The sequence below is a fragment of the Nicotiana tomentosiformis genome, chromosome 8 (genome assembly GCF_000390325.3).
Source record: "Nicotiana tomentosiformis chromosome 8, ASM39032v3, whole genome shotgun sequence".
Classification (NCBI taxonomy): Eukaryota; Viridiplantae; Streptophyta; class Magnoliopsida; order Solanales; family Solanaceae; genus Nicotiana; species Nicotiana tomentosiformis.
In genome coordinates, this window is record NC_090819.1 from 117,889,264 (window position 1) to 117,910,737 (window position 21,474).

Genomic DNA, 21,474 nt, shown 5'->3' on the forward strand with positions numbered 1-21,474 from the left:
ACACGTACCTCGGGATCAAAACAGTGAGGCCGATGCCCTTGCTAACTTGGGGTCGTCAGTCGAGGACGATGAGTTCAACTCGGGGGTAGTTGTACAACTCATGAGATCAGTAGTGGAAGAAGGCCAGGCCGAGATAAACTCAACGAGCCTAACTTGGGACTGGAGAAACAAATATATAGAATATCTGAAGACCGGAAAACTACCCTTAGATCCAAAAGAATCGAGGGCCCTACGTGCGAAGGCAGCCCAGTTTAGCTTGTCCGAAGACGGAACCCTGTTCAGAAGAATATTCGATGGCCCGCTCACGATATGTCTAGGACTAGGAGATACCGAGTATGTTCTGAGGGAAATTCACGAAGGTATCTGCGAAAATCATTCAGGTGCTGAATTATTGGTTCGAAAAATAATCATAGCCGGCTACTACTGGATCGACATGAAAAAGGACGCGAAGGAGTTCGTACGAAAATGTGATGAATGTCAAAGACATGCTCCGATGATTCATCAACCCAGGGAGTTGCTGCATTCAGTCTTGTCACCCTGGCCGTTCATGAAATGGGGGATGGACGTCGTTGGCCCCCTTCCATGGGCACCCGGTAAGGCTCAATTTATATTGTTTATGACTGACTATTTTTCTAAGTGGGTGGAAGCCCAGACATATGAGAAGGTCAAGGATAAGGAAGTCATCGATTTCATTTGGGACCACATCATATGCCAGTTCGGAATGCCGGCCGAGATCGTGTGTGACAATGGAAAATAGTTCATCGGTAGCAAAGTAAGCAAGTTTCTCGAGGACCATAAGATCAAAAGGATCCTATCAAAACCCTACCACCCAAGTGAGAACGGACAAGCAGAGTCCACTAACAAAACCATACTCCAAAACCTCAAAAAGAGGTTGACCGACGCCAAGGGAAAATGGAAAGAAATCTTGCCTGAAGTCCTGTAGACATACCGTACGACCTTGAAGTCCAGTACTAGGGTCACCCCATTCTCGTTGGTTTACGGCACCAAAGCTCTAATACCGATCGAATTTGGAGAATCGAGTCTCAGGTTCCGATATGCAACCAAAGAATCAAACGATGAAGCCCTGAATACGAGCCTGGATCTGATAGATGAAAGGCCCTAAGCTGCCATTGTTCGGTTAGCCGCCCAAAAATAGCAGACCGAGAGGTATTACAATCGAAGAGCCAACCTTCGATATTTTAATGTCGGGTACTTAGTGTTAAGGAATGTCACGCTAAGCACCCGAAATCCGAACGAAGGGAAGTCGGGGCCGAACTGAGAAAGTCCTTGTCAAATTATCGAGATCACCAGAAAGGGATCATACAAACTCGGAACAATGAACGGTGAGCAACTACTGAACAACTGGAACATAACTCACTTGAAGCGATATTACTGCTAAGGTACGACCCCATGCATTCCTTTTACTTATTTGCATTTTGAACTAACACTTGCAGGAAACCGTCAAAGAACAACACAATTTTTATGCCTGAAAGTACGCGTTGCACTTTTGTTTCCCTGAACCAGTTTTGTCCCAAATGGATTTTTCGGCAAGGTTTTTAACGAGGCAACAGTAAATCGCGCTAACTTAGAATTGAAGGCCGGCTACGAACTAGTCTTGAACACTGGGGGGCATCACCCTCGGATAATGACTTTAGCAAGGAAAGAAACTTTGTGATCGAATAGTCTCGGCTCAATCGATAGGATTTACTGTAATGGCCAAACGGTCAAATGAACCATGCCCACATAGACTGCTCGAGCCCTGACATAAAGCTTGCACACATGTGTAATCGTATATATTACACACAGAAATAAAAAGAAGTTTCTACCTTGCGGATAAATATCTTGTCCCTTAAAATTTTTTTCCTCTTAAGGAATTTCCTACATTCGATCTCCTAAAAGATATCGAGCCCAAGGGCCGCCTTTATCCGGGTTCAAAGGATCGCTCTCACTCGAGGACTGCCTTCCAAAGACAAACTCCGACGGCCCGGGCTATCAGAGCCCGGGGGCACAATACCTATTAGGCAGCGTCCGAACCTTAAAGCACGGCCATCCCCATTAGGGGACTGTTATCTTGGGCAAGCCCGGATAACTTGGGGTAACAAGCCCACTAGGCAACACCCGAACTAAAAAGGCTACGGCCATACTAAAATGGCTTGGAGATATCCGATACCCGTAATGAAAAACAAGGCCTTCAAAATTTCTAAACTTGTTCAAAAAACTACCCTCGGAAAAATTATCATCTAAAAATTTCTAAGTATTTTGGGGAAGTTTACGCCTGTCTTCGAGAATATCGAAGCCATGGTCCCGGAATCTATCCTAGCCTCGAATGACTTCGAAGAAACATTGTCAGCATAGACTGAAGTATCCGTGACCGGTCGGATATTACGACAAGGATCTCGTCACGTTTCAATAAGGAACCGACAATCAGTGAATCAATAGATCTTATACCTTTTATAGAATTATACCTAAAGTAGGACTCCCCTACTATACAAAAGGGGATCTGATAATTCATAAAAGGCATTGTAACACGTATTCCAAGGCAATATATTATTATTTTTTCTGTTATTAGTTCTTTTGCTTTCGTTCGTCAGTGCTTGTTATTACGATCCCGGATCGAGGGGCAATATTTCACTAAGGCTTAAATCGTCTACTTCGTGTGGTTTGAGCTTACTTCATCCTTATTTATTTGATTTGTCTTTATTTACTGCTTTGTGTCAAATAAATCTGCGTATCCTTAAAACCACTTACAAATTTAATTGACCAAATTCATTTATAGCCACTTAGGCCAAACGTATAACACCTAAGTAGCCCAAAACTACAATATATATTTTATAGCCCAAAAATAATTCTAGTGGCTAGCCACCGAATTATACATCTGACCCACAAGCACAAATACAGGTTCACTGGAGAAATGATTTTCGGTCCAAAATGGTTTAGCCGGAAAACTTCACCGGTCGCAGCAGTGGCCGAAAAATTCACGGTCGTAGGAAAAGTTATATACCGGCCAAATCTGCCGAAATCCAAATAGCAAGCAAACCATCTTTTAGATCTAGATTTTTATAATATCAAAAGCCCCAAAAACAGTAAATAAAATGAGAAAAAAGAGTCGCCGGATTTAATGGAGGGTCGCCGGTGTTTGAGTTTCAAAAACTCTTCCTCCTATTGTAGGAAGAAGTTGTATTCTCCTATTAGGTCTTTTTCTAGTTTTTGTAAAAATATACTAGTTGGGTACTTACTGTATCATATGTTGCCAGAACAACATATTGGGTAAAAGGGTATGACAGATTGAGGCGACAAGGTCCATTGTTTGTCGAACAAATAGTCTTTGCTTTCTTTATATTGTACATTGTTGATGAAATGTTCACATTCATGAGCAGTATGACACCTTTGGAGTTTTGATTTATGATGCCAATGTTGTACCTGTCATCTTCCTCAATTCTGTATGTAGCTTCTATACCTCAACCAATGAGGTTCACATTAATTCAAGGTTGTAGGCAAATCTATTACAACCAACTAGAAACAAAAGAAAGCAAGAGGAATTGTATAGGACTGTCACTATACAATTTATATACAATAGAATATCACTATACAAAATTTATATAAAAATAGACTGTCATTATACAATAAATATACTAAATAGACTGTCACTATACAAAATATATACAAAATAAACTGTCACTATACAAAATAATACTAAATAGACTGCCACTATATATTTTATATACAATAGACTGACACTATACATTTTATATATAAAATAGACTGTCACTATACAAAATATATACTAAATAGACTGTCACTATATAAAAAATATACAAAATAGACATTTCGGGCTATTAGATGTAATATGTTTGGGCCGGGAGAGCCATTTCGTGTCAATGAGGAAAAACATGCGCTATTAAAATTTTAATGGGCTATAGAGGGTCATTTTCTCTATTTTATAAGAACAAAAACATATGGTACTTTGAATATTTATTTTTGGATAAAGCCAAGACTAATACAAAGTTGGCCATGAAACAAAATCAATACCCGCCTTAGGACACTCGACTATAAATAGGGATTTTATAAATTAGCTTAAATAAATTAGCTCGAAGAGAGCATGACCTACTATCCAGAAATTATAATTAGAAGTGTATACCAGCTAGTCTAAAATAACTTAAATTACAAGTCTAGCTATTAAACAATAAATTAATAAAGATTAAAGACATTCCAGTACGACATATGACTTTAAATTCCCAAACAATGAGCTGTTCCCAAACCAGATTTTAAGATAATATATAGTCAAGCAAACGTACGTTAGAAAAGAAAACGCCACCCATTGATTAATTTGAAATAATGGCTTATTCTAGCACCAAGTATCTCTAATCTAATTTTAAAAACTATGGGAATTAACATCATCCTTAGCTATTTGCTGCTTCGGAGAAGGTGGTGAAATCTTAAGCTTATACTAAAATCAGAAGGAAAAAAATAAAGTTTTTTCCATGATCCGATAATCCAAATTTTATATTTGGGTCAGAAGACCAAAACCATATGGTACTTTGAATATTTGGTTACGTATCAAATTAAAGCTAACTAAGACTATTACAAAGTTGGCCATGAAGCAAAGTCAATAAGGACACTCAACTATAAATAGGGATTCCATTCCCGCACTTCTCATCATCCAACACTAATTTCTTTACATTTTTAGCATCCATTTCAAGTCTATCTTCTAGAAAGCACAATTAAAAAAACATGGCTATTTCTGTCAACCATTTTTCCACTCTTATGATATGCATGATTTTACTTTTGCCTGCACTTTGCTACGGAACTCAAAGCTATGATTCCAAAGCTACCTTTTATAAGACTTCCGATGGCAAAGGAACACCAAGTAAGTTGACTTTTTCTACACAACTGTTTTTAGTTTCTTCTACAATTGCTTTATTTAACATTTGTATTTTGAAATATTTGATCAGCTGGAGCTTGTGGTTATGGAGAATATGGCAGATATGTTAATGATGGGTTGGTTACCGCCGCATCCTGGAAACTCTATAAGAATGGAGTTGGTTGTGGTGCATGTTATCAGGTAGCACTAAATACTTGGATGTTACTTTTTCATAATTAAAGTCTATAAAGGATTGCATTACTCTATACTAAATAGATAGCTTGTAAAACTTAAAGCTGAGAACTTACTTGTTCTTCGTAGCAAAACCAAACGAATTAGACGGTGGTTGTTGTCACGGTATGTCGAAGCGACTACCTAATTTCACAGTCTAGACCCTAAGTGAGTTGAGGAAGAAAGAGCGTAAAAAATACTGCAGAGAGTATATTTTATTATACTATATAAGTGTACTTATATAGAGAATACTAAGGTTAACTAATAACCCTAATAGGCCTTAAAACACCCCCTTATATAAAAAAAAGTAAAAAATAGTCAGATTTACAATTGGTAATTGAATATACAACTGGTAATTGAAAAATAGGCGCAGTTTCAAAACTAGTCGAAACTTAGCTACTTTTTCATGTAAAGATAAAATTTGAACAAAAATACCCTTAAAATCCGAAAAAATTCCAGCATAATATGCTGGAGTTCGAATATTTTACATATGAGATTCCAACATAATGTGTTGAATTTCATAATGTGTTGGAGTTCCAACATAATATGCTGGAAATTTATACGCATGAGCTCCATAATCTAGCGTATCATATTACGCTGGAACTTCCCGTGTTTCACCAAAATAGTGGCTATTTTATTTCAATAAATTTGCAAACACTGATTAATTTTTAATTGTCAGTCCAAAAATTGGCTAACGCGTGCTATTTTCACCCTTACGGTGGAACCAAAATTTCTTACAGTCTATATATGTGTGTTTCACAAAGTATATATAGCTGATTCTAATTAAGATCGATAATTGCAAGGAGAGCCGGATAGAGTTTAATAATTATATTTTATGCCTTCAACTTACCCCTGTATTTTCGACACGGAATATTAACAGGTGAGGTGCAAGGACAAGGCACTATGCAGTGACGTGGGAGTTAAGGTGAAGGTAACTGACAGTGGAGAAGGGCCAGGAACTGATTTCATTCTTAGCTCAGATGCCTTCGCCAAAATGGCTAAACATCCTAAGTTAGCTCACATGTTGTTCCCAAAGGGCGTGGTCGATGTAGACTATAAAAGAGTTTCTTGCAAATATGACAATCTCATTATCAAGGTCAATGAACATAGCAATTACCATGGCTACCTTGCCATACTTCTATTGAACAACGGTGGTTACGCTGATATCCTAGCTGTAGAAATCTACGAGGTATATACTCTATATGCCCAATTTTTTAAACTTAAATTTGATGATTAAGTTTGAGATATTTACACAAATAGCCAGTTAGATTCACTATATACTTTTTCTAGCCGATATACATAAATTATACATTGATTATACATGGTTATTAACACATTATACATGGATAATACTTATTATTATATATTCGTTAGGTATTCTTAGCTTAAGCAGTTCAGTTAGGTGGCCATATATTAATATGTATAAGCTCTAATTTGGAAAATGACATTTTGACACTGACCATTGAACAAAAGGATATACTAAAATGAATTGATTGACTAATCAATTAAATTCTTGGTTTTTGATGTAAAAATTTTGGGTTGATATATACAGGAAAAAAGCTACAAATGGACACCAATGAGGAGGTCATATGGAGCGGTATTCGACTTGTCCAACCCACCAAAGGGAAATCTGAAGCTGAAGATCCAAATAAAAGTAGATGGAAAGACCAAATGGGTGCAGTCTGATAAGACTGTGATCCCTGATCACTGGAAGGCTAGCTCTACTTACGAAACTGACGTTCAGATTCCCTGAACAAGTATAATTCACTAGTTTGTAATTTAATTTCTTTGTTATGGTTTGGAGTCAAAAAAGTTTGTCTAGGTCATCAGCCATTGTGGTTTAACCAAATGTTTGTTTGTTAATAAGGCTGAAATTCGTGTATTCTTGTAAAGAAATTATGAAATAAAACATCGTCGTATCTAGTGTTATTTGTGTAGTGTGTCTGGACATTTCCTTAAATTGCAATACTTGGTATCATTAGGCTACCACGGCCACGGCTGCTTGGGCGTTACGCGTCATAAAAATGTTGTCATTTTAAGATGTGTGCTTGCGAGTTGTACTATGCTAGAAGCAAAAAGTACCAAGACCACCACAAAATGATGACATATTCAGCAATACAAGGTTGAATTTGATACACTCGAAAGGAAACGAGAACTGTCTTGCTATAAGTATATGTCCACAGCAAAATTAAACCAAATAAAAATACAAGTTTTTTTTAGAGAGAATATGGAAAATGCAATATGTGATGCCGATTAACGGATTATATGAGCCTCGATGTAAGCTTCAGTTTCCATGAAATATCAAGCATTAGGCAACAGATCGGGTTTCAGGGAGGGATTGAAAATTTTGAGAAATACCTTTACAAAAAGAGCCTCTAATTTTAGCAAATTTTCCATTTATAAGCATACCGAATCAAGGATTTAGAGTCATATAATTGTTTACCCATAAAACGGTACAATTGAATTTGTTCGTGGTTTCTAGACAAGTGAATTAATTTGATCCAAAAAGTAACGAAATAACTGATGAAATATAAAATACTTAACCTTAGAATGTAAATGAAATGACAGAAGTGACGAATCCGGGAATATGGTTTCCGGGCTCAATAATGATGAGATCAAAAAGCGAGAAAGCAAAATAATATTAAAATTCTGTATAGAATGTAGTATAAGTTAGCCAGAAAATTCGTGTCCCTTACAATGATCATTGAACTTATTATTTATAGCTATGAAAAAGGTACTAGGGTCGTGCCCTTCTTTAATGTCAATTATGAGGAGCATTGATGAAGATGTAACGGTGAACATAAATGCCAAATTCTCTGTAATGGGCCGTTGCTCTTTAATGCTGTAGAATATTCATCATTGAATGCTACCGGGCGCAGAATATTCAATGCCTTCACGAACGTTATATTTTTCGGTGACACACGAGATATTTGCGTCCGATTTTTTGTCTTCCCGACTTAGGTTCCACGTGTCCCCTTCTTGGGTGGCCACGTGCCATAACATATTTTACCTAATATAGATAGTCCCTCTGCTTTTCGGTGATATAAATTTGTGTTACCGGGAAGTTGGTAGAAAGATCCTTTTGGCGGAAATTATTATAATTTCTTTTGAAGGCCACTGACGGTTGATTAGATGCCTGTCTCTCCGCATTTAATGCCCCGAACACGCGTCTTCCCATGATTTATCACGCTTTTTGCCGGTTATCGAGGTAAGCTTAGCCAAGGATTTAGCCGCCAAAACTTTACTTATACGTATCAACTTCCCCCCTTGTATTCCAACTTCCTTCATCTTATTTCGCATACTGAGTCTTCATCTTCTTCAAACAAAACCCCTTTCTCTTTTTCGATGGCTTCCTCCTCAAAATGTACTGGTTCTTCAAAAGGCAAAAATAAAACCGACGACTTTGTTGTTCCAACCTTAGACTCCATCATACCAAAAGGACTCAATACCGCAAAGGATTTTGAGGAGAAATTTGCTTCTGCTAACCCTCGTACATGGGCTGTTAGCAGGTACCCTTTTTCCATTCGTCCTTCCAGTATTCCCGCTGTGAAGGGATATTGTTGTTGCCATGAATTGGATATCATCGCTCCCGATCTATCGGAGCGAGTGACCCTTCCCAAGAAAGAATTTACATACTTTTACACGTATCCCTTTAATTTGGGTGCATTTTCTTTGAGTGGAGAGCTTGATTCCATGATTGCGGAATTTTGCCTCCTCTATCAGGTGTGTTTGGCACAGGTAATTCCTTCTGTGTGGAGGACGGTTGCATGCCTTCGATGCTTATGCCAAGAAATTGGAGAAGAGCTAACATTAGCTCACATGATGAATCTCTACTACCCCAAGATTTTCCGGGGGGGGGGGGGGAGGTATGATAAATCTTTGTAAATGAGGACACTATGCTTTATTGATTAGCATGGATGATGATAGTGACAGGGGTGGATGGAACGATTCGTCACGGTTGCCACTAGCAGTATCATTCCAACAATGACTTCATGCTTCATCCTTTTCGGCCGCTTGGAACCACGCTCGTAAGATCTCTAATATTTCTTCTTTTATTAAATATTCTTATATGGCCGTGCTTTCATTCTTCGTATATTTTAGCAACTCGATGGGTCCTGCCAGTGGTGAAAGGCTTAGACTGGTAGGTTCAGAAAATTTTAGACGTCACAATACCCGAAACTTACTTGTGTAAAGAGGTGGCCTCAAAATACGAGTGGAAGGCCAAATATCATGGTAATTTGTACTTACCTCACTTCCATCTTTCTCTGCTTTGCATATCGATTGATCCCTTCTAACTTATTTATGAAATTAGGTCTAACTGTGGGCTTTGTTGCTGTCCCCGAGGAGGATGTTTTGGCTGATCCCGTTGATGTAGCGAGGCTGCTTTAGAACACTTTCGCTCGAACAGGTATCTCCGGGCCTGCTTCGGGTGCAACCACATCTTCACAGAGTCCTCGACTAGAAGATAAGAAACCGAAGAGAAAACGTTCCTCCATGGTCGGGGAGAAGAATAAGCGGACGAAGAATGCTGTCCCCAAGATATCTCCGGTGGCGAAGATTCCTGGTCTTTCTTCTGGGCCGGTCATAGACACTGTGATGATTGATGATGGTGAAGAAGCTAGTGATGAGGGAGCTTCTCTTCATAGAAGGCGACGAACCTTATCATCTCAACAGGATGCTCAACTTGTTGAGACAATCGTACCAACCGAGGATGCTGTCTCGGCACTTTGGGGATAATTTTATTTGGTAGATAATGACAACTCCTGTTCTCGGGCCCCTATTGTTGTGCTCGGTACTGCGAGGCAGAGTACTGGGTCTTTGCCATCTTCCGTTGGCGAGCACCCAACATCCAGTGCTGATTTTTGACACAACTGTTTCTCATTTTCTACCCCATCAGCTTCATCACCACCTTCTCCAATACCAAGAACTGCTACATCACTTCCATCTTCATCCGCTCTTCCACCAGTAACATCATCTCCGACAGCCGCACCTGACCATGAAAAAGGCGTTCCTCTTCCATCGGGGGCAAAATTATGCTGCCCCTTCTGAAGATCCTCAGAGGAGTAGGAATGTTACTCTTTCGGTCTCTACCGGGTGCAATCTTCTTTCCGGGCCGGTGGAGCTTGCTAACTATCTAAAGTCTTTGGCTTCAGAAAAGGATTGGGAAAAGATTCGGTCACTCTCGGGAGAGTGTTTGTTGAACAATGCTATGCATTACGCCGCAGCAGTATGTTTCTTTCTTCTTCTGTTATTTCTCCTACTTTTGAATGAATGTATTTTAACTTTTACCTCTTCTTGTTTTGCAGGCCAACTTACTTGCTTCAGAGGGCCTTTAAAGGTTGATTCGTGAGAAGGAAGGACTTATTTCTTAAAATGATCACCTTTTGTTGGAGCGGGAACAAACCATTCTCCGTTTCTCATAATTGGAAACCAGTGCCACCAAGGACAACATTTTGGAAGCTCATTTGCAGCAAAGCGAGCAAGAAGTGATAACCCTCAGCCAAGAAGTTGGCCCGTTGAAGGTTAGATTTGATGAAGCCAAGGCTAAATAGGCTGAGGTCCAGGGCGCCATTCTTGCTACAACTATGAGTGATGTTGTTGTTGCTGAAATGGTAACTAACTTGGAAGGAACATTGAACTCCAAAGTCGAAGAGATTGCTGTCGCGGGGGCGAAACATGCCCATCTAGAAGAGAAGTACAGGAAAACTATCAAGCATAACAAGCTCTTTAGTTCAACTATTCGTGAGCTTGACGTCAACCTTAAATCTGTTAGGTCCGCCCGGGAAAATCTTTCTGCCAAGATAACCCAACTTAAAGAAAAACTCAAGCACATAGAGGCTTCCCTCGTTGTTGAAAAAACTTATGCCATGTACAGCATGAGGAGAAGAAACTTGGAAGAAGCCAAGGCTGGTGTCATTGATATTGATGCTGAAATTACTAAGGCACGCGAGCTTGAGTTAGCCGCTAAGACTGGCCTTCCATCGAGGTCAGATGTATCGGGCCCATCTGGTTATGGTTCCGAATTTTCGGGAACTGAAGAAGAATCGGAGGGCGACGATGTTGAAGATCGGACTGGGGAAAATCTTGATCCATTGGTGCAACCGTCTACCACTCCCGGGGGCGTGGACACTACTCTTTCTCCTGGGCCCGGAGGCACTGCAATTTAACTTTACTTATATTTTCTCGTTTTGTATTTCTTTTGGCACGTTCTTGTAAATGAAAACATATTTTTGCTCAAATATTTTGTTTGAATCTTACTTTTTCTTGAATATCCGTGCAGTTTTTCTAACCCTTATATTCTTTTAAGGATTCTGCGCATGTTTTTTTGTTCACATTTTTCTGTATGTGGTCTCGGATACATTTTCTTCGATGCACTTAGTTTCCGAGAATTATCCCTTTTACGTGAGGGTTTCAATAAGTATTTGCGCAAGTTTGCTTTTTGCGTCCTTTTCATATGCGTATTCGGGTGTATATTTTCCCGATAGTATTTTTGATAGGCATAAATTCTTCCAGAACCAACCCTTTGACGTGAAAGTTTTTATAAGAGAGGGCCCTCTTACTTTTACGATGCTCTTGAAGAGGACGTCTCCTGTTCATTACGACACTAACATTTGAAGTACTTGTTTAACTTTCAAATGACAAGGTTAGCTCATCGTTCAGACAAGAAACAAGATAAAAGTAAAAGAATTTCATTATATTCCCTTATTTTCATAGATTACATAAGCATTTTGCTATGCAGAAAAGAAATTGCCATGACTTGTGTCTATCTTGTAAAATTTGTTTTTATGAGGCTGGTTGCGCAGTCCCCAGTCCCGATGATGTATTTTGTTCCTGGATTTTTGTTCCCCGGTTGACGTGGCATTCAGTGTTGTCGTATCCTCATATCACCCCCAGTGTTCGAATGTGAAGAATGCAAATTAGAACACTGGAAGTCTTGTATCTTCGAAGGTTCCACCAATGAATTGCTAGGTAATCCTTCACTCGGCAACATATCTCGTTTCCCATTAGGAATCCATGCTATCGAGCGAAATAATACCTAACAATTCTCTATTGGTTTGTGCTCGTGAACGGTCGGGTAACCTCTATTCGGTATCAAACTTAACTTCCCGATGGGAATTTGCTATGGAACCAAAGATTACCTAATCGCCCCCGAGTGAAGCCTTGGTATCAAAGATCTTATTGATGTTGTCTTCATAGTATGCTTTCTATCGCTGCCTCATTAATAACCTTGCCAGAAAAACCCAACTAGGACAAAAACTGAATGAAGGAAAAAAGTGCAGTACATACTTTCCGCTTGGGTAATGTTTATCAGTAATAATATCTTTTGAGGTGTGCCACGTTCCAGTTGCTAGGTAACTTATCTTCGTTCTGGTTTTCTAACTCGTACGAGCCTTTTCCAGTGACAGCTGAAGTCCGATAGGGACCTTCCCACGTTGGACCCACATTCCCCGTGTTAAGCTTCAGGGCATTTTAAGTGACTTTCCTCATAACTAAATCTCCCACCTTAGAATAACGGAAATTAGCTCTTAGATTATAATATCGCTCCATTCTCTGCTTTTGCGCCGCCATTCTTACATGCGTCAATTCCCTGCGTCCCTCGAGCAGCTCCAAGTTGATTAACATTGCTTCGTTGTTCGGTTCTTCGTCTGTCTGGAAATACCTTAAGGTTGGCTCCCCTACTTCCAACGGTATCAAAGCTTCTGCTCCGCACACAAGGGAAATGGGGTTTCTCGTATGCTTGACTTGGCCGTCGTTCGGTAGGACATGAGTAATTGACCACTCCTGGAATCGTGCCAATAAAGCGTGGACCTTTACCACGTATTATTTCATACGTTCCTCTTTGGTGTCAATAATACCGTAAACATGATTTACTACCAACTGCGAATCACATTTGATTTCGATGACTTCGAATTCAAGCCCCCGGGTCAATTCGAGCCGTGCAATCAAAACTTCGTACCTTGTTTCATTGTTAGTTAAAGGAATCGTTCTTATGAATTTCTTTAAGGTTTCCCTCGAAGGCATGATCAAGACTATTATGAGACCAGACCCTTTCACATTTGAAGCTCCATTAGTAAATAAGGTCAAAACTCTCGATGTTGATTCCTACACCATTATTGCCTCCTTGGCTGCCATAGGCAATAGTCCCGGGCTGAAATCGACCACAAAGTCAACCAAGACTTGTGACTTAATTGCAGTCCTCAGTTTATACTATATATCGAACTCACTCATTTCGATGGCCCATTTGGCCAATCTACTCAAGAACTCGAGTTTATGGAGGATATTCCTCAAAGGAAAACTAGTCACCACTGCTATCGAGTGGCATTGGAAGTAGGGACTCAACTTTCGAGCGACGACTATGTTAAGTGGGGATTTTGACTGCTTATTAGCGCATTTTAGCTTTTATTTTAGTCTAAAAGCATTTAATTATGTTCCCGAAACTGTTGAAATGTGCAAATATTTGCAGGAATGATGGAAGTTGGACTCCTGAGATGAAATCCGACTCAACAAGGAGTAATCAACACATAAGGCAACATAAGGCACAAAAGCTTGCGAAGTACGGACCGCAGAATTCCATCTGCGGCCGCAAACAATGAAGAAAATCCTAACAGAATTCCAAGTAAGATACAGACCGCATAGAAATTGTGCGGCCGCAAATGAAGCACTGGAGATGAACTTTATAGGGTGTGCAAATTACCAATGTACAAGTCCCTCAAGATTGCGGACCGCACAAGAATTGTGCGGCCGCAGAAGACCAGATTGAGGCCGCAATGATAAACATTGCCTTTCAGCTGCACTGGAGAATTATGTGGCCGCAGAATCCTAGCTCCTGCGAGATGAAGACTTCTACAGACCGCACATGGAATTGTGCGGCCGCATAACCTTATGAGGGCATTTTTGTCCAAAATTTCTAGCCTTGTATAAATAGACGAGTTTCACAAAATTAGGTTAACTTTTGACATCAGCAAGTCCTGTAGCATTTCTTTGCTTCATTTAGTAGTTTTCTATATTTTGGGATATTTTAACATAGATTTTATCATTTTGACCTTACAATATGAGTTTAATTAGTATTTCCTCTTTTATTTCTTCAATTTCAAGCGTGAGTAGCTAGATTGTTACTAGGGTTGTGACCCAACCCTAGTGTGTAAACCTTATGAGTATCTAATTTAGTGCTTGTTTATGATTGCATGTTTATTATTTAGCCTTGTTCATGCTTTAATTTATGGAATTACTGGTTGCAAATATTAGTTTATGCCTAATTGACTTGGTCCCTATTTGAGAAAGGGAGACCTAGTCTAGGAAAACTTGGCTAACAAGAAATTGGGTCAATCGAGAGATTGATTAACCTAATTAAAGGGTTCAACCTAGAGATAGTAATAACCCGACTTGAGATTTTATCAACCATTTTGTGCAATACCCATTTGGTCTTGAGAAAGCCAAATTGGGCAAAACCACTCTATGACTGAGAGGTATTGAGTGAGTAATTGAGAGTTGATAGCTTTAATATACCCTGATCAACAAAACAAGCATTAAGGTTTAAATCCCATAGGAAAAACACCTAGGTGATGGTCATAGCCCTAGGCTTTTTACAAACTTGAAAAATAACAAAAACAATTATCTTAGTTTTATTTTTTAACTTTGAAATCTTAGTTTTAAAAATAGAAATAGAAACAAAACCAATTTGTGGAAGTGTAAATTAAGATAGTTCAAACTCACGTACTAGAATATATACTCTTAACTCCCATATAAACTCCCTGTGGATTCGATCCTGACTCTTTGTTGGGTTACTATTATTGCAATCAACCGTTTCATATCCTTGTTTTTGCAATAAGGCTTTTGAAACTTTGCTTAGCAAGTATGGTGTCACTCATAAAGTTACGACTCCCTATCATCCACAAGCTAGCAGTCAAGTGAAAGTCTCCAACCGGGAGATAAAGAATATCTTGTCCAAAACAGTGAATGCTAACCTGACGGATTGGTCAAAGTAGCTTGATGATGCATTATCGGCTTATCGGACAACTTTCAAAACTCCTATCCGAATGTCTCCATACTAGTTGGTATTCGGCAAAGCTTGTCATCTTCTGGTGGAACTTGAGCACCAAGCCATGTGGCCTCTAAAGAAGTGAATCTTGATTAGGATGCAACCACTAACTTGAGGGTTGCACATTTTAATGAATTGGATGAGATCCGGTACCATTCCTACGCAAGTTCATCCTTGTACAAAGATATTATGAATGACCTTTATGACAAATACATTCGAAACAATGAGTTCAAGGTGGGCGATCTTGTGTTGTTATTCAACTCACGGTTGAGGATGTTTCCTAAAAAGTTGAAATCTAAATGGAGTGGTCCCTTTGAAATTGTGGGTGTGACACCTTTTGGTGCATTGGACTTGAAGAACAAAAATAATGAAGTATTCCGAGTTAATGATCACCGGGTGAAGCACTATTTGGAAAAAGTTAATGATAGTCACGTTGTGGCGGTGATTCATTTCAAATGATGGTAATCTACATCGTGCCGCGACGTTAAATCAGGCGCTTCTTGGGAGGGAACCCATGTTTCCTTTTCTTCTCTTTTTATTTTTTATTTATAGATAGGTGTTATTTTTGTGCTAACTAGATTTGAAGTGTGTTGCAGGGATGAGTGTACTTTACAGGAATTGTGCCCACAAAATTGGCTAAGTGTGGAAAGAATTGTAGACCGTAATTGTATTGTACGGACCGTACAATTTTGGTTGTTGTAGAAAAACGTTCTCTGCGGCCGCACAAATACATTGCGGACCACTCAACTTGAAGTTGGAAAAAGTCAACTCTCTGAAGTTGGTCTGTCAGAGTAATGATCGATCTGCGGCCCCACAACTAATTCTGCGGATCGCAAAATGCTAGGTCAACTGGGCCTTCAGGTAACAGAGTGCGGACCGCAATAGGAATTATGCGGTCGCACTCAAGCCCTCGTCCCTTGCCAGAACCCATTCACTATAAATAACATAAGTTAGGGCACTGTTTCCTTTTTCCCTCTCTGAGCTCACAAAGTGCAAAATTTGAAATTTCGTATTAAATTAGCTGCTCACAAGCCTAACAATTGTTGATCACTCATCTCTTGCAAAAATTCTTATCTGGTATGCATCATCATCTTGATTAATTGCTTTTAATTTTTAGATTTTTAGTAAAATTTTAGACCATTTGTTTGATTGAATCTATTTGAACAACCACGTGGGGTTAATATGTAGTGGGTAGACTGGTAAATGATATAAGGGGAATGGGTAAATTGATTTTCATGTTTAGATGTTGTTTCCATGTCAAAACTTTGCAAAATGTTGAAGCCCTAGGTGAAAAATGACCTTCTGTTCATAATTGTTGGAATCTGCAACCGCATAAGAAATTATGTGGTCCGCAGAAGTTAAAGATTATGGCACTATAGTAAGGCATGGTTCTGCGGCCGTAATAAAAATTGTGCAGATCGCAGAAATCCCACTGCGACCGCAAAACAGCTTAATCCTTGTGATCAGTGACCTGTGAATTTGGTGACTCCCAAGTGCGGCCGCAAAGCAAATTGTAGGGACCACAGAAAACTAATTGCATTCGTAAAACAACCAATTCTGTCATCGGAGAGTTTGTATTTTGGTGACATCTGCAGCCGCAAAGAGAAATGTGCGGACCGCAACCCATTTCTGCGGCCGCACTAGAAAATTGTGTAGTCCGAAATGACCATCTGCGGCCGTAATGACAATTCTGCTGACCGCAATTCCCTACCCTGCAAGCATGTGTCTACAATATTTTTCATTGCAATCTCTGGTGTGTCCTTGAATTCTTTGTGTCTGAAATTGAATTGAAATTAACAATCGCATTTGCTTGGTACAAAACATGGTTCGATATAAAGGACGAGGTGACACTTCAAAAGGAAGGGGTGACCCTTTCCGGGGACAAGGGAAGAGACCCTTGCCTAGTTCCCAACAGCTTGAAGTTAGAAAGAAGACAACAACTAACAGAGGGAGAAGTACAGACCTTTCCGAGGCCAGTTCTTATGCCCCATCTTGGGAAGCATCAGAGGGCAACTCATCCTCTGTACATGAGCAGCCAGTTGTCCAATCAAGGCCACCAGGGAGATATCAGCTTAGGGATGAGCCGTCTTCATCACATAGAACCTCCGAGAATTCGAAGAGTGCTATTCAGGCTTCATAGCCTTCCACTACACCTGCCCCAAGGCACTAGAGACTTCAGTTCAGGATATCCCAGAGGACAAGGGAGAGATACTACCGTTGCCGACCTTGAAGGTCGAAGAAGAAATAAGTGTGGGAGGACAGGTTTGTCAGTTTGACTTCCTTCTCTAGCTTTTGTGGGTAGTGGCCGGTGACGTCGCTCACTCTTGAGCGACGGTTTCAATTGAAAGATCTAGAAAAGTACAACCCTGCAGTCTTGAGGCAATTCCGAGAGTGCAAGTGATGGATATGGTTCACCCGGAGCATGGTGGATGCAAAGAAATACCTTGTTCGGGAGTTCTATGCCAATGTGGCGCATATTAAGAAAGGCTCAAAGGTAACTAAAGTGAGGAATCTCAAGGTGCGTTTTGACCAGCACACATTGAACACCTACTTGGGGTTTGATGATGTCGAGTCCACAGAGTATTTGGAGAAGTTGGCACTTGGGGATGCAGCTCGCCCGTGGCTAGCTGAAATTCTAGCATCTTTTGGGCCACTACCACCATGGATCACAAAAAGGGTGGATTTTCATAGAAACACTTTAAGTTTTGAGGCAAAAGGGCTGCAGACCTTTGTATGCAGCTGCTTACACCAGTGTCAAAATGAGACAAACCTTCCGATCCCGCGGGCAGTTCTTCTCGCCTCCATCATGGCTGGGTACCCGATCAATGTGAGTGGCGTGATGTCGGCCAACATATCTATGGTCGCCAGGCAAGCTGACACATCCTATCCGTATCCCAACACCATTATTGAGTATCTTACGGATGCGAGGGTGGAGCCGAGAGATTTTGATACGAAGGTGCGGGCGAAGATGCCCTTCTCATGGTACTCATTGATGGATACACACAACCCTAAGAGAAATGGTCAGTCGTCTACCACTACAGGCCAGTCTAATGAGCCATCGGTAGTATCTGCAGAGGAAGTTGACATGGCATCTACTTCAGCTAAGCCTTCAGCTAGTGCAGCAGCAATGCTTCCACCTCCAGCCTTAGTGCCTACAGCAGCCCCTGTCATAGGTTCCACCTCGGCTTTGAAGCCAGTGCTGATGCTTTCTAATCCAATATCTGCACTACGAGTCTCCCAAACATTGGCAAGACTCAAAAACTAGATGTAGACAGCCACTACAAAGCTGTCTGACATATCCAGTACTGTTGTAGCACAATCCTCCATCCCGACACCTCATATGCCCCCCACAATGGAAGAAACATTGAAGAAGCTCCTGGACAACTAGAACACTACCATGGCTACACTGGTATAGTACGGTTCAGTGATCAAAGAGCTGGGAAAAGTAGTTAAGAAAATAAGAAAGACACAGGCCTCCAAAAAGTTAGTGAACAAGCTTCAGAGAAAGGTTACCAAGCTTGCGGTAGCCGGAGATATTCGATTTGATATGCTGATTGACTCACATCATCCAGGCCCAGACCCTCCAGCACCTACAACACCAGTTGGCCAGTCTGAGGATGCAGACTATCCTGTTGACACTGCTGAGGCAGTGCATCAGATGTTCACCAACCCAGTCACTCCCAGAGTTGAGGACGATGAGATCCAGTTGGAAGAGACTGAGGGTGGTGATGCTACTGTGGACACAGAAATGGCCAAGGAGCCATAGGGAGTTTTCTTCACTCTTACCCATGCTTTACTTTTATTTTGTTAAGCATTTGGGACAATGCTTATTTTTATTCGGGTGGGGGGTGGGGGAGGGGTGGAGTTTATTTGATGATTCTGAGACAATTGGTTTGTAATAACGGCTAGTATTTCTTCTTTTTCCTTATTCTGTATATATTCTCTCTTGTCTTCTCTCATTATGTATATATCTTCTCTCATTATGTATATTTGTATTTCTTTCGATAGTTTTTGTTTGTAGCCTCTTTATGTTTGGTTCTCTTACTAGTTAGTGTTTAATTTCGTAGCTTCTTTTCTATTTAGTAACTTCTTTTTTTGAATTAGTAGTTTTTTTTCGATTTAGTAGCCTCAGTTCGATTTAGTAGTTTTTTTTATGTTTTAGTGAATAATAAGCTTTTGGTTTTCTTAATGCCACGGTTCTTTCCAAAGGTAGTTTTTGTGTGAACCGGGTGACTCTTCCCAACGATGGATGACGTGATAACCTTCTTAAGGGATGGAGTTCTTTTTGGTGTTTAGGTAATAATAGTAGTAGAATTGATTAAAAAGACCTAATTAAGTCATGCTCGAAGAGTCAAACATGCTTCACTTAGTACCAACATACTTAACTACATGCTTATGGTTAGAAACAAGGTTTTTGAAAGAAATAGCTCTAGTTAGTGACTGTGTGACTATTGTGTTGGATTAGGCAATCATCGATGTGGTTTAATCGAACCATAGTGAATTTCAATCTTGAATATGGTCATTATGGGCACTCGACTCTATACTCTTTAACAATCCAGCTGCGTGGGGGTGGGATGTTTTGTTGCTAGCCCAAATACCCATGCAAATGGTCTAGAACTTGCCCCGAATGTGTTTCAAGGCAAAATTTTAAGTTTTTCTTGGCTTAAAAAGTGATTGTAGGCTTTCCATAACCCTCTTGAATTTTTCCACTTCCTACAAATGTTGTTACCCCTCGTCAAACCATTTGAGCCTCGAGCCTTTCTTATTTGATAATCATGTTACAAGCCTTTACCCGTTTTGTCGTAACCTTCTCTTGGCACCCGAGCTTTCCTTAACACTCTTGTGAAACAATTGGTTGGGAATGTAAGTTTGGGGAAGATATAAGGAACTTGAAAGAGATATCAAGACACAAAAAGAAAAAAGAAATGATGAGAAAGAAAGTCAAGAAAAGGAAATAACAAAAAGAAAAATACAAAAAGAAAGTGAATAATTGGAAAAGTTGAGGGGTTTCAAAGAAAAGTAATGATACAAAACATGAAGAAATCAAATAGGGAGAAAATGAATGTCATGATCAATAAAGAGTGATGTTAAGTTTCTCTAGTTCCCAAAGGAAAATAAAGTGCTTCAAGGAATTAGCAAAGCATGAGCCGAGAATAAAAGCCGCTCAACCTTATTGTATCCAACCTTGGTCCAAAAGCCTCCATTACATCCTGAAAAAGCCCTACGTGATTTTAAGCCGAGTGAACTTACATTAGTGGCAAACTGGAGATCTACATGAGGGACAAGCCTATGGTACTTGAACCCGTAGTTGCTACATTCTTTTGAGAGAGATGAGTGAACCTTTGACAAATATTTGGATTGAGTGCTAAAATTATTAAGTGAGCTAGGCAAATGGAGAGTAGAGGAGGAGGAGTTTGGGATCCATAATGACCTACATGAAAGAGCAAGCTTCCTTGATGAATAAAGTCAACTCTTGATGCTCAAGTGTCACATTAGAACTATATGTGCATAAAACGTTTAACTTTGTCGCCTTGTTGATAATACATAAGTAGTGTGGGTAATTATTGGTCCCAATTGATGTGTGAATGGCTCACTTGTGATTAGATGGAATGGCATTTAACTTGTGGAGGTGAGAACTAATTTATTTGCTTGAGGAAAAGAAAAAACTTAAGTTTGGGGGAGTTGATAAGTGGGGATTTTACTGCTTATTAGCGCATTTTAGCTTTCGTTGTAGTCTAAAAGCATTTAATTGTATTTCCAAAACTAATGAAACGTGTAAAGTATTGCAGGAATGTTGGAAGTTGGACCCCCGAGATGAAATCCGACTGAACAAGGAGTAATCAAAACACAAGGCAACAAAAGGCACAAGAGCTTGCGAAGTGCGGACCACAGAATTCCATTTGCAGCCGCAATAATGAAGAAAATCCAACTAGAATTCCTAGTAAACTGTGGACCGCACAGGAATTGTGCAGCTGCAAATAAAGCACCGGAGATGAACTTCAGAGGGTGTGCAAATTTTCAAAGTCCAAGTCCCTCAAGATTGTGAACATCACAAGAATTGTGCGACCGCAAAAGAAGTGCCTTACAGCCGCATAAATAAAGATGTGGACTGCAGAAGACCAGATTGTAGCCGCAGTGGAGAATTATGCGGCTGCAGAATCCCAACTCCTGCAAGATGAAGACTTCTCCGGACCGCACATGGAATTGTGTGGCCACAAAACCTCCTGAAGGGCATTTTTGTCCGAAATTTCTATCCTTGTATAAATAGACGAGTTTCACAAAATTAGTTAACGTTTGACATCAGCAAGTCCTACAACCATTTTTCTTTGCTTCTTTTAGTATT

At 40.0% G+C, this 21,474-nt stretch overlaps 1 pseudogene; it reads left to right on the forward strand.

Annotated features, from left to right (window-relative positions):
- Positions 1 to 4,639: 4,639 nt before the first annotated feature.
- LOC104096015 (expansin-like B1) overlaps positions 4,640 to 21,474 on the forward strand; it is a 160,642-nt pseudogene continuing 143,807 nt past the window's right edge.